At 51.5% G+C, this 15724-nt stretch overlaps 1 pseudogene; it reads left to right on the plus strand.

The window, feature by feature from the left end:
• Positions 1–2485: 2485 nt before the first annotated feature.
• Positions 2486–14241, plus strand: LOC137159061 (cytochrome P450 2C4-like; annotated as a pseudogene).
• The last annotated feature ends 1483 nt before the right edge of the window (positions 14242–15724 follow it).

Here is a 15724-nt window from a genome sequence, read left to right on the forward strand (position 1 = left end):
CCACTCCAGGGTGGACTCATTTGTTTCATCTCTGGACCAGATGCTAGCTAAGGCCCTTCAATGTGATTTACGATGTTACTGGTGGGTTTCCACAGGCTGGGACGTTATTCCCCGGAAAGGACTTCTGCCACACGAGCTGGTTATTCAGTTTGGGAAGACCAACTATCCAGTCTGTCCTGCTGGGATGAGAAACTGTGATGGGTATTTCCTACCTAAGATTCATAGAAATCTAGGGCTGGAATGGATTTCACGAGAAGTCCGTCTCCCCCCAACCGGGCATACTAGGATTCAGTTTACCTAGCCCATCCCAGACAGGTGTTTGTCTAACCTCTTCTTAAAAACTCCAGTGACAGGGATTCCACAACTTGTCCAGGTTCCCCCATCACTGGAGTAGCTGATCACCTGGCCAACATCTATGGGGCGAACTTCACAAACTCCTCATGTGCTAGGAAATTGTTATCCCCCTTCTCTTTGTGGAAAAGAGTGTTGGCTTGTGGTTTAAAGCACTGGCTTGGTGTGCAAGCAGTGTAGGTTCTACCACCAACTCCTTTGGTGTGTCACTCGCTCGCTCTGGTGCCTCAGTTTCCCCATCTGTAAAATGGAGATCATAGGATCACTCGTCTGTCTAGTTAGAATGAAATCTCTTTAGGGTGGAGGCTGGCTGTAGATAAATGGGGTCTTGGTTGGAGTCCTTAGGCACTACTGTAAATTTTTTAAATAATAATGAGAAAACCAGCCCAAGATGTGAGCTGGTAAAAGAAATAACAAGAAGTTTACAGATGGGGAAGTGAGACACAGAGAGATTCAAGGTCACACATGGAGGCTGTGGCAGAGATGATAACTGAAGGCAGATCTGCTGGCTCCTTACCCACTGTTTGAATCCCAAGACCATCATGCCTCACCACAGCTGACGTGTTTATTTGCCTTGTGTCAGGAGCTCACTGATAAACCATAACGGGAAGTGGGGTGGGTAGGCAGAGAGGGTCATTCTTATTCCAGACACCGATCCTTTGCCAAACTCCTTTCCCTTTCATTAATGATTAAACTTTCCCTTGCCCTAACGTGACAAGAAGCCACCCAATTTTATTTTAAAAAAATGTTAAAAAGGAAAAAAGGAAGCTCAGAAGCCAAACAAAATGTTCGTTTCAGGCTGAACAAAACCTTTAGTTTGCCCCCAAATTAATTTTTTTTGACTTCTCAATTTGCCAGAAATTGTTTTCACGTTGACCTAAAACAAAGGGTTTTCTTTTCAATTTTTCTGACCCGTGAGCAACCTGAAAAAAATCCATTATTTGCACAACTCCACATAAAACCAAAGTCTTGTTTGTTTTAGCAGGGGGATCAAATGTTTCAGAGCAAAAGAAGTTTAGAACCAACAGTCGACACACACGTCTATCTTCCCTAAATCACTCCCATCCCCAGAGGATAACCTGAGTAGGTCTAACTTCTTCTGATACCCCACAGGGGTGTAGTGTGTCTCAGTCTGGTCCTTGAAAGAAGGCCTCTTTTCATCCCTGCTCTAGTTCACAGGCTTCATCAAAACCAGTCCTGTAGACTCAGCAGCAGATCAAGTCAAAATCAACCGAGCTAATAGTTCTGGCATTGTCCTTTAACAGCTCTTGAGTGTTGTATCCCTTGAGTTGTTCTTTCCCTTCTTGCCTGTTTTCCCAGACAGTCCTGCATTGAGTCAACCCAATCCATGCATTCAATGAACAACCTAATAACCAGACTAAGAGACAGGATTAATAAATTACTATACAGCAGCCCCAAATCTGCCACCCTAAATTGGGGTGGCTTAGGTGGAGTTTGGGTTCCTGAGACCCCCCCATTGCTTGGGAGATAATTGAATAGGGGCCAAATCTTGAAGGCCGGAGTCAATTTTTGCTCAGCTGTTATGTGACTGAGTCATAAATCGGTGAAGTCAATGGGAAGAGAGTGGGGAGTCAAAAGGAAGACAATGGGACCAACAAGAAGTCAATGGGGATTCAACAGGAAGTCAATGGGGCCAATGGGGATTCAACAGGAAGTCAATGGGGCCAATGGGGATTCAAAAGGAAGTCAATGGGGCCGACAAGCAGTCAATGGGAAGAAGTCAAGGGGGCCAATGGGAAGTCACTGGGACGTCAGTGAGACCCTGGGTTGGCTGAGGGTCACAATATATAGTGCCCAGCACAATGACATCTCAGTCTTAGTTGGGTCCTCCAGGCACTACCATGATACATGTAACAATAATACTCATGGAATGAATAATGGTCTAATTCTTGAATGATGTTTCCCTACTGAATCAGTGGAAGGGGACGAGTTGGCAGAGCCGACACTGGCAGGAGAATCAGTGGACACATGCTCCAGCAGAGGCAGGAACATAAAAGGGATCTAGCTGGCAAAACCCTAACCACAATGGTCTAGGTGAGTGGCGCAGCACTGAATTATTACCCACCCTGTCACTGAGCAGGTCGGGCATCTTAACGGGCCGGAGCAGTCCACCATGGAGATGTCTGCAGTCCTCTCTCTCCTCCTGGGGGTCTGCATCTCCTGCCTCATAGTCACTGCTTCCTGGAGAAAGTATCTGGTGAGGAGAAAGCTCCCTCTGGGTCCCACGCCACTTCCCTTCATAGGGAACATCCTGCAGCTGGACAACAAGGCATTGGCCAAATCAATCCTTAAGGTGAGTGACCATTTCCTTAGCATTACACAGGGCTAGACATCACGTGGGATGGAGTGGGGTCTAATGGTTAGAGTGGGGGAGCTGAGAGTCAGAATTCCTGGGTTTCCTGGGTTCTCTCCCAGCCTCTCTGAGAGGAGTGTGGTGTAGTGGTTAGAGCAGGGGTGACTGGGAGCCAGGACTCCTGGGTTGTATCCTGGCTCTGGGACGACAGTGGGATGTAGCAGTTAGAGCTGAGAGTCAGAACTCCTGGGTTCCACTCCTGGGTCTGGCAGGGCAGGGCAGTGGGGTGTAGTGATCATTCCAAGTCATTTTGCCTCTTTCTTCCTCAGTTTCCCCAGGTGTAAAACAGAGATCATCTCGCCCGCTTCCCTGAGATCTGCAAAGCACTTTACAATCCCCCTTGGGTGAGAAGCAGTGAGCATCCACAGCTGCCCCCAGCCCGTTGTCGCAGGCAGTCGGCACCTGGCAAACTCTCTGCCTTTCTATTCCTGGCCCTTCTGTAGATTTAGAAACTTGAACGATTTAGTAACTCATGCTAACGGGGTTACAGAACAATGTTCATGGTCAGACACCTGGCAGCAAGCACGGACAAACTCCTCGCCCTTGTAAGGATGAGGCGCTGCACCCAGCAGGGTCCGATTGTGCTGGCGTAGGATGACCTTGATTTCGTTCCTGGTAGTATCAGTTCTGATCCTGCACACTGCCCACGCTTTGGAAAGGGTGTGACCCGTCCATGCCCAGGATTGCCAACTGATAATGCCAAGGTCAGGGCAGGCTGCAAAAGGAGAGCAGATTCTCCCCACACTGGTGGGTGACACTGAAGCCCGGCTTCCCAACCAGCCACGAACTGCTTCTGATTTCCCCACACTGGATACCAAGAAGCCAGTCCACGAATGCCCACAGCCCCCTTCACTGCATCTCAGCTCCAGGCTCCCAAATCAGCACCAGGTCCAGCAAAGAGACCAGTTACTAGAACTCTCTGCTCTTTGCTAAAAGGTTCCCTCTGACCCCAAGGGGTCAGCCACAGCACCAGATCAATATAAGTTTGGATCTTACCTAAAATACCACGCTGTCAGCCAATCCTTTAGTATCTAAACTAAAGGTTTATTGTAAAAAGAAAGAAATAAACCATGAGAGAAATGTTAAAGGGTTAAAGTAAATCACAGATATACAAATGATTAAAAGTCCATACACATCAGGTTTCTGGAAGAAATGTGGATTTGCAGGCTTGTATAGTTCCCTCTGGTTCACATCCAGTACCTGGCTGGGTCTAAGTCCTTCGGTTCAGTTGCAAGATGAATTGGTCCAGAGATAGGTGTATGTCTGCAGACTGGACAGGAACAAAGACAAGATGGTTTCTCCGGCTTGATCTTATAAACCCCCTCCTCTGGCCATGCGGCCTGTGGGCAGTCACAAGACCTAAAATGGAGTCCATAGTCACATGGGCCAATCCTGGTGACTCCTCTGGTGTGCCTGGGGTCCATAGCCACATGGGACAGTCCTGATGCTTCATCAGGTAGGCTGCCTGCAATGGAGTCCAGAGTCACATAAGCAGGTTCTGGTGACTCAGTGGTGATGCTGGCTTCTCCCTCAGGGCCCCTTGCACCTGGGAATACCTTAATGGGCCATTATGCAGGCCATTGTTCTGCAGCCTTCCTATCTGGGGTGTTGCCCAGGCAGAACAATTTGAAATACAGGTATCTCAAATACATCTATAACTTCCATGTCAAATATTACACATGAACATAAGTATTATTATCGTACCTAGCACATTATAACCTTCCTAACAGTACCTGACATGGCATATCCCACATGGATTATTATGATTCTGCCACACTAATGTCACCCAATATACTAAATGCCCCCCCACTCAAGCCAGCCCGCATGACAAAGGGAACGAGCAGTTGCACAGGTTTGCATGACGTAGCTGCCACCCTTAACATGGCCACTGATGGTGACACCAGCAAAGCGTTCCTGGGCCAGGAGAAGAGCTGATTGAAGCTGTTTGTATGGCAGCGTTCTGGGCTCCTTCTTCCCCGAGACCATTTCCTCTTTTGCAGCCAGCAATGGCAGTAGCTGCTTCCTTCCGCCCCAAATCATGAGTGCTCTGCCAAGGCACAGACAGGAAAGGCCTGTGCTGAGGGTCCCAGCTCCTGGAGTCCTGTGATTAGAGCAGCCCTGTTGCTTGCAAAGAAAAGCACGAAAATGGGAGCCCAGTGTGACTGACTCCACAATGTTGCCTGAGTGTGCAGAGAGGCTGAACCTGATGCTCTCAGCGGGGGGAGCTGCCCTGAGTGCAACCAATGCAGTGATGCTGTCTGAGTTTGCAGAGAGCCTGAACCAATTGCTCTGAGCAGGTGAATTGTCCCTGTGCGTCTTGATGGGGTATTATCTTCCCACCCCACTGTTCTAGAGCCCCCACACCAACCCCACAAAGCAAGGGGCTTTGGTGAGGGAGGAATGGGGAAGTGCAGCCCTACCCCCCCCCAGGATTTTGAGATGGGGGAGAAATTTATGGGGAGTCAATTATGTATGTGCAATCAGGTGCGTTTGCACCAGAAATGTGGTTCCAAGAGTTCAGACACCATGCAGTACCCAGTGTGGCTCGTTATCGCCATCTCGTGGCTGGGCCTGGGATTGACAATTCCGAGTCTGCTACTGATTCTTTGCAGAGGTGGTTGTTTGTCTAGCTTCAGCTTCCAGCCATTGGTGCGTGTCAGACCTTCCTCTGCTAGACTGAAGAGCTTGTTGTTAAATATTTGTTCCCCAGGCAGGTACCTAGAGAGTGGGATCAAGTCACCCCTTCACCTTCTCTTTGTTAAGCTAAATAGATGGAGCTCTTGGAGTCTCTCACTCTACGGCAGGTTTTCCAATCCTTTAATCAGTCTCAGGCTCTTCTCGGACTCCTCTCCCATTGATCAATGCCTTTCTCAGATTGTGGGCGCCAGAACTGGACCCAGAATTCCAGCAGAGGTTGCCTTAGTGCCAAACACGGAGGCAAACTCACCTCTCTGCTCCTACAGGAGTTTCCCGAGTTGATGCATCCCAGGATCACATCAGCCCTTTTGGCTACAGTGTTGTGCTGGGAGCTCATGTGCCGCTGATTATCCACCACGAGGCCCAAATCTTTTCCGCTGCTTCCCCAGGAGAGTCCCCCAGCCTGTAAGCACGGCCAGCCTTCTTGTTTCCTAGATGTGTGCGTTCCCACTGAGCTGTGTTAAAATATAGAGTGTTTGCTTGTGCCCATCTTACCAGGCAATCCAGATCCTTCTCCCTGTTACAGAAGGGGGACTGGAGGCCCAGGTAGGAGACATGACTTGCCCAAGATCACATGGGGCAGCCCAGAGTCCCGGTCTAGCCCCAGGAGCCCTCAGCTAACATTCCCCCTCTCCCCCGGCGTGCTAAGCACCAGGCTTTAGAGAGACGGCTGTTGGTGCAGCAGCTGGGGGCTGGGTGCTCTACGCCAGCTTCCTTCACCCCCCACCCTCCACCCACTTTCTTGTTGTCTGTTTCAGTTCACAGATCAGTACGGCCCTGTGTTCACCCTCCAGCTGGGCTCGGAGCAGTTCATGGTGCTGTGCAGTGAAGGAAGCCCTGGGTGACCATGGGAAGGAGTTTGGCCGTAAGGGGAATATGGCCTCAGGGGCGAGGATCGGCAAAGGGTTTGGTGAGGAAAATGTTCCAAGGAGAAAGAGGCAACGCTAGGATGTTATGATATGGAAGGGACAGATGGTCTAATAGCTAAAGTTGGGAGCCAGGAGTCCTCAGTTCTATTCCTGGCTTGGGGAGGGGATGGGGGCCTAGTAGTTAGAGCAGAGGTGCTGGGGGCCAGGACTGTGTTCTATTCCCGGATTGGGGAGGGGGTTCTAGTGGTTAGAGCAAGGAGGCTGGGAGCCAGGATTCCTGGGTTCTATCCCTAGCTCTGGGAGAGGAATGAGTGGTTAGAGCACAAGCAGCTGGGATCTATTTTCAGCTCCTTCCCTAACTCCCATGTGATCTTGGACAGGTCACTCTGTGCCTCAGTTTCCCAATCTGTAAAACTGGGATAATGTTACTGGCCTCTTTCCCTGGGGAGATGCGAATCTTAGCTTTTATTTTGCATTTTGTTAGCCTCTGCTGATGCTCCTCAATCCCAACCTGCAAGCTCCCTGCTATCCCAGCCCTGCTCCCCCCCTACAGAGGTCTGCCTGGGCCCTTCAGTCTTGACCTATGGCACCCCCATGGTATCCTGTTATGTAATATTTGGCCTCTTGAATGCAGACTCTGATTGTGCCAGAGCAGACTGGGGCTGGATGGCAACCTCTGGGTTTAATGCTAGTTGGGTCCCGACCTTTTAATGAGCCCAGGTGTCCCGAAGGGACAAACCAGACACTGGCTGCTCTGTGCCCCCATGGTCAATGGGATATGAACCAGTGACTAAGGCAGTATTCAAGTCAGTAAAGGAGAGTCCGGTCCCAAGTCCTGTCCCTTGGTGATCCCTTTCTGAGCCAGCCAGTCGGCCCCCTGGTTCTCAGCATCTCCTGGTCACGGGTGGCACCTTGTTCTCTGCTCTTTGTCCTGCTTCCTCCTTCCTCTTCCCCCATCCCCCAGGACTTGTCTTCGCCAACGGGAAGTGCTGGAGGCAGCTGCGCTGGTTCTTCGTCACCATCCTGAGGAATTTCGGTACAGGGAAGAGGACCATGGAGGAGCAGATCCAGGAGGAGGCCCAGTGCCTGGTGGAGGAGCTTGGAACACAAAAGGTAGGGGCTTCCTGTCTGACCTGCGGTCACTGGAGCCCCCTGCCATGCACCTCGCCCTCTTTATTATCCATTCAGCTCTCTGCTCAGATTTCTCCCAGGGATCCAGTGGAACTCACTGCCACAAGCCCTGAAGCTCGTATGGAGAAGCAGAACACCCATCGTTCCATGAGCCGGGATTATAAAAAGCCAGAGCTAGTCCAAGGGGGAACGGACGGGCTTGTGTGAACACCACTGGGCTCGGAGTCAGAACTCCACGGTCGAGTCCTGCCTTTGCCACAAGTTGCTGCTCTGTGCATCTCTCTTGGCCTCATATCCCTGCCCTGCGCAAGGTGGATGAGAACCCTTCCTTTGTCTGTTCAGACTAGGGGGCAGCAACTACCTTTCACAGTGTGTCCGTGAAGTGCCTGAAGTGATGGGACTCCCGATCTCAGTCACATTCTGTGCAGCTTTCTGCATGACGGGGCCCTGATCTCGGTCGAGCTCTGTGCAGCACCCGACACAATGGGGCCCTGATCTCGGTCAGGCTCTGTGCAGCGCCTGGCATGATGGATCCTCAGTCTGGCATGGGGCTGCTAGATGCTATTGTAATAATTATTAAGCTTGGGGCACAGACCAACCGCCAGTAACTAATGAGGTTGAAGAATCCTCTGCAGGTTATTCCAGAATTGCCCAGCAGGGCTGCCTCTTCCACCTTCCTCTAGCACAGTGATACTCAGATCTCAGGGCTTCAGAGCCAAAGTAGCAATCAGCATTACCCGAAAGAGCCGCCGCTGCGTGAATTCCTTGTTTCAGTTACTATAGCCCCAGCTAGTCAGATTTAAACAGGATGAGACGGGAAATATTCCATTGTTTTATCTAGCTCGGTTATTCTCACCGCAAATAAGGTAACAACTTAATGCAAGTTAATAATGTAATTGGCTAATAACATAGCAGAAGCATCCTGACTGGCTCCTCACCTGGCAGGGTTAATATTGAAATCACCCGGAGCCGCCAGGGACACAGGAAAGAGCCACTCACAGCTGGCGAGCCACAGTCTGAATATCGCTGCTCTAAAGTGCCTGGCGAAATGTCTGTGTGTTTCTGGGCTGGACGGGCCCTGCTCTGAGCCGCCCAAGCTAGTCCATTGCCCCTGCCCTCTCCATGGTGCTGAAAGGCTAGCACCATTGGCAGCAGGAACCCTCTGGCAGCGACCGAGTTATGGAGCTCTCGCCCCTTTCGCCCCAGGCCTGCCCTTCGACCCCACCTTCCTCCTGAGATGCGTCCTCTCCACCTCTATCTATCCTTCCATCCATCCCCAGACACACCCCTCTATTTATCTCTCCATCCATCCAGCCATCCCTATACACACCCTCTATCCATCCAGCCATCCCTTCCTCCCCAGACACACCCTCTATTTATCTCTCCATCCATCCATCCAGCCATCCCTTCATCCCCAGACACACCCTCTATCCCTCCAATGTTCCAGAACGCAGATGCCCTCAAACGATTTGTCTCGGAGCGAGTCAAGCAGCACCAGGAATTGCTGGATCCCAGCTCTCCCCACAGTTACATTGACTGCTTCCTTCTCAAGATGGCGAGGTAACAGAGTGCGACAGTGAGGACCCTGTGCTAGGATGCAGGAGATCCGAGACCAGGGCCCTCCCTTCCCACAGCCTCCCTGGGTGGCCCTAGGGAAATCCCTTTATTCCTATTTCCCCTCCTACCTGCTGTCTCTTCAGACTGGGAGCTCTTTTGGGCAGGGACTGTCTCTGCATCTGTGCAGCGCCTGGCGCGACGGGGCCCTGATCTCAGTCAGTGTCTGTGCAGCACCTGGCACAACAGGGCCCTGATTTCGGTCAGCATCTGGGCAGCGCCTGGCACAACGGAGCCCTGATCTCAATGCCTCGATGTTATCATAACAAGAAGGGAAACTCTTTGAGTCCCAGCTGCAGATATCAAAGGCCCCCATGCTCAGCGCTAGAGCTCCGTCAGCTGTCCTGGGCCTACCTGGTCTGAGCTCTTGCTGCTTTCGTTTTGGGCCTTCCAGAAATGCAGCTTTAAAAAAAAAAAAAAAAAAAAAAAGTTCTGCGTGTGGAGGTGATGTGAAATAACAGAAATTCCCGGAGAGTGTCACCTTCCATCTTGTCTTTCGCACGTCTCCGCTGAGCACCCCGTGGAACATCCTGACACTGCGCACACTGCGTAGCCCCCCTCGCAGCTGGTGTACGATGATGGTAACGGCCTAATATTGCTACCGACTAGTGGAGTCACTCCTTTGGCTCAAGATAGTGGTGAACCGATGGGGAGGGGTGGATGGGAAGTGGGGGTGCTGGCCGGGCCCGCGGAGGAGGATCCGCCCCCGCTATCGCAGGCGGTCAGGGGCCGCAGGGCTTTGAGATCCCCAGCAGCTGCGCTGACCCCAGCTCAGGCCTGCTGGTGGCTGAGGGCTCCGATTGCAGAGGGAGCAAGAGTTTGCCTGGACCCTCCACCCCTGCATTAGGTGCAGTGACACCAGGGAGCCGTGGGGATCCCAGCCGCACAGGGGCCAGGCAGCCAACCCAACGGTGGGGCTCCGGGACCGACACAGCACCCCCTCCCTCCCCTGTCACTCCCACTCCCAGCCTGCACCTGCCACCCCCACAACAGGGGGAGCAGTAGGGGAGAGCGGGAAACGAGCCCCCATACGCAGGGTGCTGTTACCCTACCTGCCGCTGCTGCCAACGAGGGGCATTGGCCCCCGGGCACTGGAGACCCACGGTACGACACTGGCTCGAGAGACCTGGTGGGCCCATTCTCATCTGCATTCCCTGGGGCCATCACCATTGGGATCCCCTCCGAGGCCCTGTTCCCCAAGAACACAGCTCGATTCCAATCTCAGCACGCATGGGCTTTTCTCTAGGTGACAGCAAAGCTACGCTGCCTTGATGAGACTCAAGCGTAGGGAGTGGGGACAGGCCCCGCCGCACATCCAGAGTTACGCCGCAAACCTTTTCCTTTCGATCCATTTGCACCTGACGTGGCATTTACTCTACACTGGCTTGGCCACCAGCTAGTCCCTGAACAGCCGGCCCTGTCCACACACGACTCACTCTTTACCTCGTCTTATGTTTCAGGCCGTCAGAGACTCCGGGCACAACGGAGAGGATGGGGGTCTCCCTCCATGCAAAAGAGAAACGAGATTCTCCCATTCAGAAAGCAGGAGGGGCACAAACGGGGGTCACGGTCAGCTGTGAAGAGCCATCCGGACACTAGGCAGCCTTTGGGAACCCTGAAAAGAACACGACCATCAATAACGGCGTCCTTAATTCAGAGGGCGGAGCATGCGTGTGTGTACCGGTGGGGGTCTCTTCTCCAGAAGATCTGGAGGTGGCCTTTATAAAGCTTAAACAGGGTGCTGGACCCGTCTCCATGGGGCTACAGGTCTAGCAGACCCACATGTTGTGAATTATGCTATGCCAAAGACCAGAGAGGTCTATGTGCACTGGACAAGCTTCTTGCAGCGGCAAGAGATCCAGGGCCTGGTTTTCCCACACTGATTTACCTTTTGCTGAGGCAGCAGAGATCTGGCTGTGGCTGGAGGCAGGACATCAGCTACAGCAAAGGTCCCGTGTGGTGAATCCTGAATGCTGGTGTCCCCTGCATACCAGGTGCATTACTTTGTAGGATCAGTTCACACTCACTGGGGCAGTCTCAGCTCCTGTAAATCAAGGGAGCTCCAACGAAGTGCCACTGAGTCCTACCAGGTGGAGTTCTGGCCCCACTGAGGCCACCGGAGCAGTGCCAGATAACACCCGCAGGGGATTTGGCCCAAAGTGCCCATCCGCTCCTGCAATGCTGCCTGGACAAATATAGTGGAGCTAGGTTAGGTCTGATTCTCCGCTCCCTTGCACCAATGTGAATCTGAAGTCACTCCATTTGTTGGTAGCAATAGTAGGCTGTTACCTTGTATGTAACTGGGGTTTTGTGGATGTGGGAGCTACCGCGAGCGAAGGATCAAGGCCACTGTTCCCACTGCCCTTCCTCCCCCCCATTTGGGCTCCGTCTTGTTCCTCTCGGTGCAGAGAAAGTTTAAAAGGAGATTGACCATGTGATCAGCTGATCCCACCAGCCGGTGACCGAGGACCGGAGCTGCATGCCGTACACCGAGGCCGTGATCCACAAGGTGCACAGATTTGCGGATTTCCTCCCCATGAACCTCCCACACGTCACGACCCAGGATGTCCCATTCAGAGGATACATCATCCCCAAGGTCAGACTCCCGCGCCAGGGCAAGGGCAGCTCTTAAGCACTCTCCACATCTCCAAGGTGCTGGGGAGCACTGAGAACACTTGCTCTCCTGCTGTCCCAGGAGCTACCCTGCCCCCTCCAGCACCTGACCCATTGAAGTCCATGGAAAGCCCCTTCATGGGCTTTGGATGACTCAGAAACCATTGAACCCATGCTCCCTTGGCCCCCAGCATGCAATGCAATACTGGCAGCCTTGTTCCCTTCCCTGATGGAACCCTCGCTTCTGAGTAGTTCTGCATCCCCCATTTGACATGAAGCAGATGCAGCCAGCTGCCCCCTGAACCTCTGACCCAGGGGGCAATCAGGAATGGGGGCATGGTAGGGGGTGGACAGAGATAAGCAGAGCGCATCAAAGGGAGGGGTGAAGGTTTTTCGGGCATGTGTGTGTGGACATTTTTCATGAAAACGGGGAATATTTCAATTTTGGGACAAAAATTTGAAACCTGAAAACTTTTGGCCAAAAATTGAAGTATTTCCTTTCCACACTATTGCTGCAAAGCTTCATGGGAGACACAGTTCGAGTTCTGCATGTCCCATTCTCCTCTACAGGCCAGGCTTCCTGGTCAGACTACAACTCCCTTGATTCACCACAGCATCTTCTCTTGGACAAAGATTGGCACTGCATCATGGGAGTCCTGGGCCATGGTGCACCATGGGAGATGTAGTTCAGATTCCTCATGCCTCCATTCTCCTTTATAAACCAGACTTGATGGTCAAACTACATCTCCCATGTTGCATCACAGGGTCCCCTCTTGGACGAGGAGAGCTGGTGCATCCTGGGTGTCCCAAGCCATGGTGCATCATGAGAGATGTAGAGGAGAATGGGGGACACAAAACAACCAAACTACAACTCCCATGAGGCATCTGGCAGCATTTCTGAATCAAACTTTTTTTTTTCCAATGAGAAAATCTACATTTTCCAGAGGAAAAAGGCCTTTTTCATGAAAAGTATGTTTAATTGAAAACCCCATTTTCCATCATTTTGAAGAAAAATATGCGAGCAGCCCTAAGGCAAAGTTACCTGCTCTGTCTCCCTCTGCTGGTGACTGGGGGAGATGCACCTTTTAGCTCCCTCTGTAGTGGCTTCCTGCCTTAAGAGCCAGAGGTTGCAAGTTCAATTCCCATGGCTGACGATGCAAACAATGTCCTGGCTGTCCCCAGATGGTATTCATCCTCTGCACAGGCAGGCGATTGTTCTGCTTCACTGGATGTGCTCAGGGTGAAGGCCAACCAATAAGCAAAAGGGGATGGGCCGCAGGATGGAAATAATTGGAAGACGACCTGGTGCTCAGCTGGTGGCATGTTCATGGGTAGGATGTGTTAACGCTGTCCGTGTCCCTTCATTTCCCAGGGGCTTTTCTCTGTTATCAGGGCACCACCGTCTTCCCCTTGCTGAGCTCAGCCCTACGGGATACAAGTCAGTTAAAAAACACAGAGGACTTCAACCTAGGGCTTTTCCTGGATGGGAACGGACACTTTAAGAAGAGCGAAGCCTTCATGCCGTTCTCTGCAGGTAAGAGACGTGTATCCACAGTCAGGAATGTGTGGTGTCTAGTAGTTAGAGTGGCAGGGCTGGGAGCCTGGACTCCTGGGCTCTATCCCTAGCTCTGGGAGGAGAGTGGGGCCTAGTGAATAGTGCAGGGGAGGCTTGTAGTCAGAATTCCTGGGTTGCCTCCCCATCTCTGGCAGGGGAGTAGGGTTTAGTGGTTAGAGCATGGTGCTGGCGCCCAGTAGTCCTGTCTCCCTGCTCTGACTGTGTCTTGTTCCCTCTCAGAGCTGGGAATGGAACCTAAGGCTCTGGCCGTTCTGCACGGTGTCTGCCATTATTTACTCCTTGGATTTCCCGGACGTTGTTTCCCTCTCACCCCACTTGTCTCCTCCACAGGCAAGCGGGTGTGTCTCGGGGAGAGCCTGGCACGCATGGAGGTCTTCCTCTTCCTCACCACCATTCTGCAACACTACACCTTGGAGCCTCTCAGCGACCCTGGCGTCCTTGACCACAGCCCCATGGAAAGTGGGCTGGGGAACATACCTCGCCCCTACAAACTCAGGCTGCTCCCACGCTAGGGCACGCCCCTCATTGAAAGCTCCCCGCAAAGCTGAGATGATCCCCTGGATGCAACACAGGGTAGAAAATAAACCCTAGTTAAGCAAACTGCTGACTTGTATCCCCTTCCTTCCTTAGGGTTCTCTGGATTTTGATTGCTTCAGGAAAGAAAAGAACTAGAAAGCTGAACTTAATTTTAACAGCAACAGCAATGAGCAACGTTATAGCCCACAACTGTGAACATTTAAATGGATACAAATAAGGAAAATGCTTAAAACCCAGAATTTTGAGCAACTGTGAAAATGTAAATAAAAATTGCTTAAAAATAAACATCAGCGTTATCATAGAATCATAGAAGATGAGGGTTGGAAGGGACCTCAGGAGGTATCTAGTCCTACCCCCTGTTCAAAGCAGGACCAACCCCAACTAAATCATCCCAGCCAGGGCTTTATCAAGCCAGGCCTTAAAGACCTCAATGGCTGGAGATTCCCACCGCCTCCCTAGGTAGCCCATTCCAGTGCTTCACCACCCACCTAGTGAAAACGTTTTCCCTAATATCCAACCTAGACCTTCCCCACTGCAACTTGAGACCATTGCTCCTAGGTTCTGTCATCTACTACCATTGAGAACAGCTTAGATGCACCCTCCCTGGACCCCCCCCCCCTTCAGGTAGTTAAAGGCCGCCATCAAATCCCCCCTCATTCTTCTCTTCTGCAGACAACAAGCCCAGTTCCCTCAGCAACCCACGTGCTCCAGCTCCTTAGTCATTTTCCTTGTCCTCTGCTGGACTCTCTCCAATTTGTCCACATCCTTCCTGTAGTAGGGGGCCCAAAACTGGACACAAATGTGGCCTCACCAGTGTCGAACAGAGGGGAATAATCACTTCCCTCGATCTGCTGGCCATGATCTTACTAAGCAGCCCAATATGCCATTAGCTTTCTTGGCAATAAGGGCACACTGTTGACTCAGATCCAGCTTCTTGCCCACTGTAACCCCCAGGTCCTTTTCTGCAGAACTGCTGTCTAGCCCGTTGGCCCCCAGTCTGTCGCAGTGCCTGGGATTATTCCATCCTAAATGCAGGACTCTGCACTTGTCCTTGTTGAATTTCATCAGATTTCTTTTGGCCCAATCCTCAAATTTGTCTAGCTCACTCTGTATCCTATCCCTACCCTCCAGTGTATCTACCACTCCCCCCAGCTTAGTGCCATCTGCAAACTTGCTGAGGGTGCAATCTACCCCATCCTCCAGATCATTAATGAAGATGTCGAACAAAACCGGCCCCAGGACCGACCCCTCGGGCACTCTGCTTGTTACTGGCTGCCAACTAGACATTGAGCTGTTGATGATTACCCATTGAGCCCGATGATCTAGCCAGCTTTCTATCCACCTTTATAGTCCATTCATCCAATCCACACTTCTTTAATTATCCGTCATAATTATAAAAAAATCAAAAATCAAAATCAAATTCTGCCAAACCTACATATAAGACGTATTGGACTATGGATTTTGGCTTGGCTTATAAACAAGAGAATTAGTGAGTAAGATAATCAGTCGCTTTTTCAGAATCCAGTAATAAAAGCACAATAGGAAATAACACTTCTGTCTGCTATCCTGGGAAACAGACTTTGTTTAGGGTTTTGACTGAGACCCTTGAACCCGGGCCTTACACAGGGTGATTCGTTGTCACCTCGGGTATTGCTAACTCCACAGAGGAAAACGCAACCAAAGCTAAAGTGTAAGACAATTTGCTCAATGATTATCACCGTGGAGAAGGAACCCTTGGGTAAAAGTGGTCAGCCCTTTTAACCTACCTCCTCACAAATTATATCAGCCCAGGGGCCAGGAAGTTGGTACCTGGGGCACTGGGTAGCTACTGAATAAACCAGTTTCTGGCTTCTCAGCACAGAGGACTTTGGATTTATCTGTTACCAGGTGCAGTGACTTTTTAATAACCCCGTGCCCAGTGCCTTCTTGCCCAGTGATCCCTGCCAGCTGGATCTTAGCACC

This window comes from Emydura macquarii, unplaced genomic scaffold (assembly GCF_026122565.2).
Source record: "Emydura macquarii macquarii isolate MOO-44397 ecotype Brisbane River unplaced genomic scaffold, CSIRO-AGI_Emac_v2 contig_1790, whole genome shotgun sequence".
Taxonomy (NCBI): domain Eukaryota; kingdom Metazoa; phylum Chordata; order Testudines; family Chelidae; genus Emydura; species Emydura macquarii.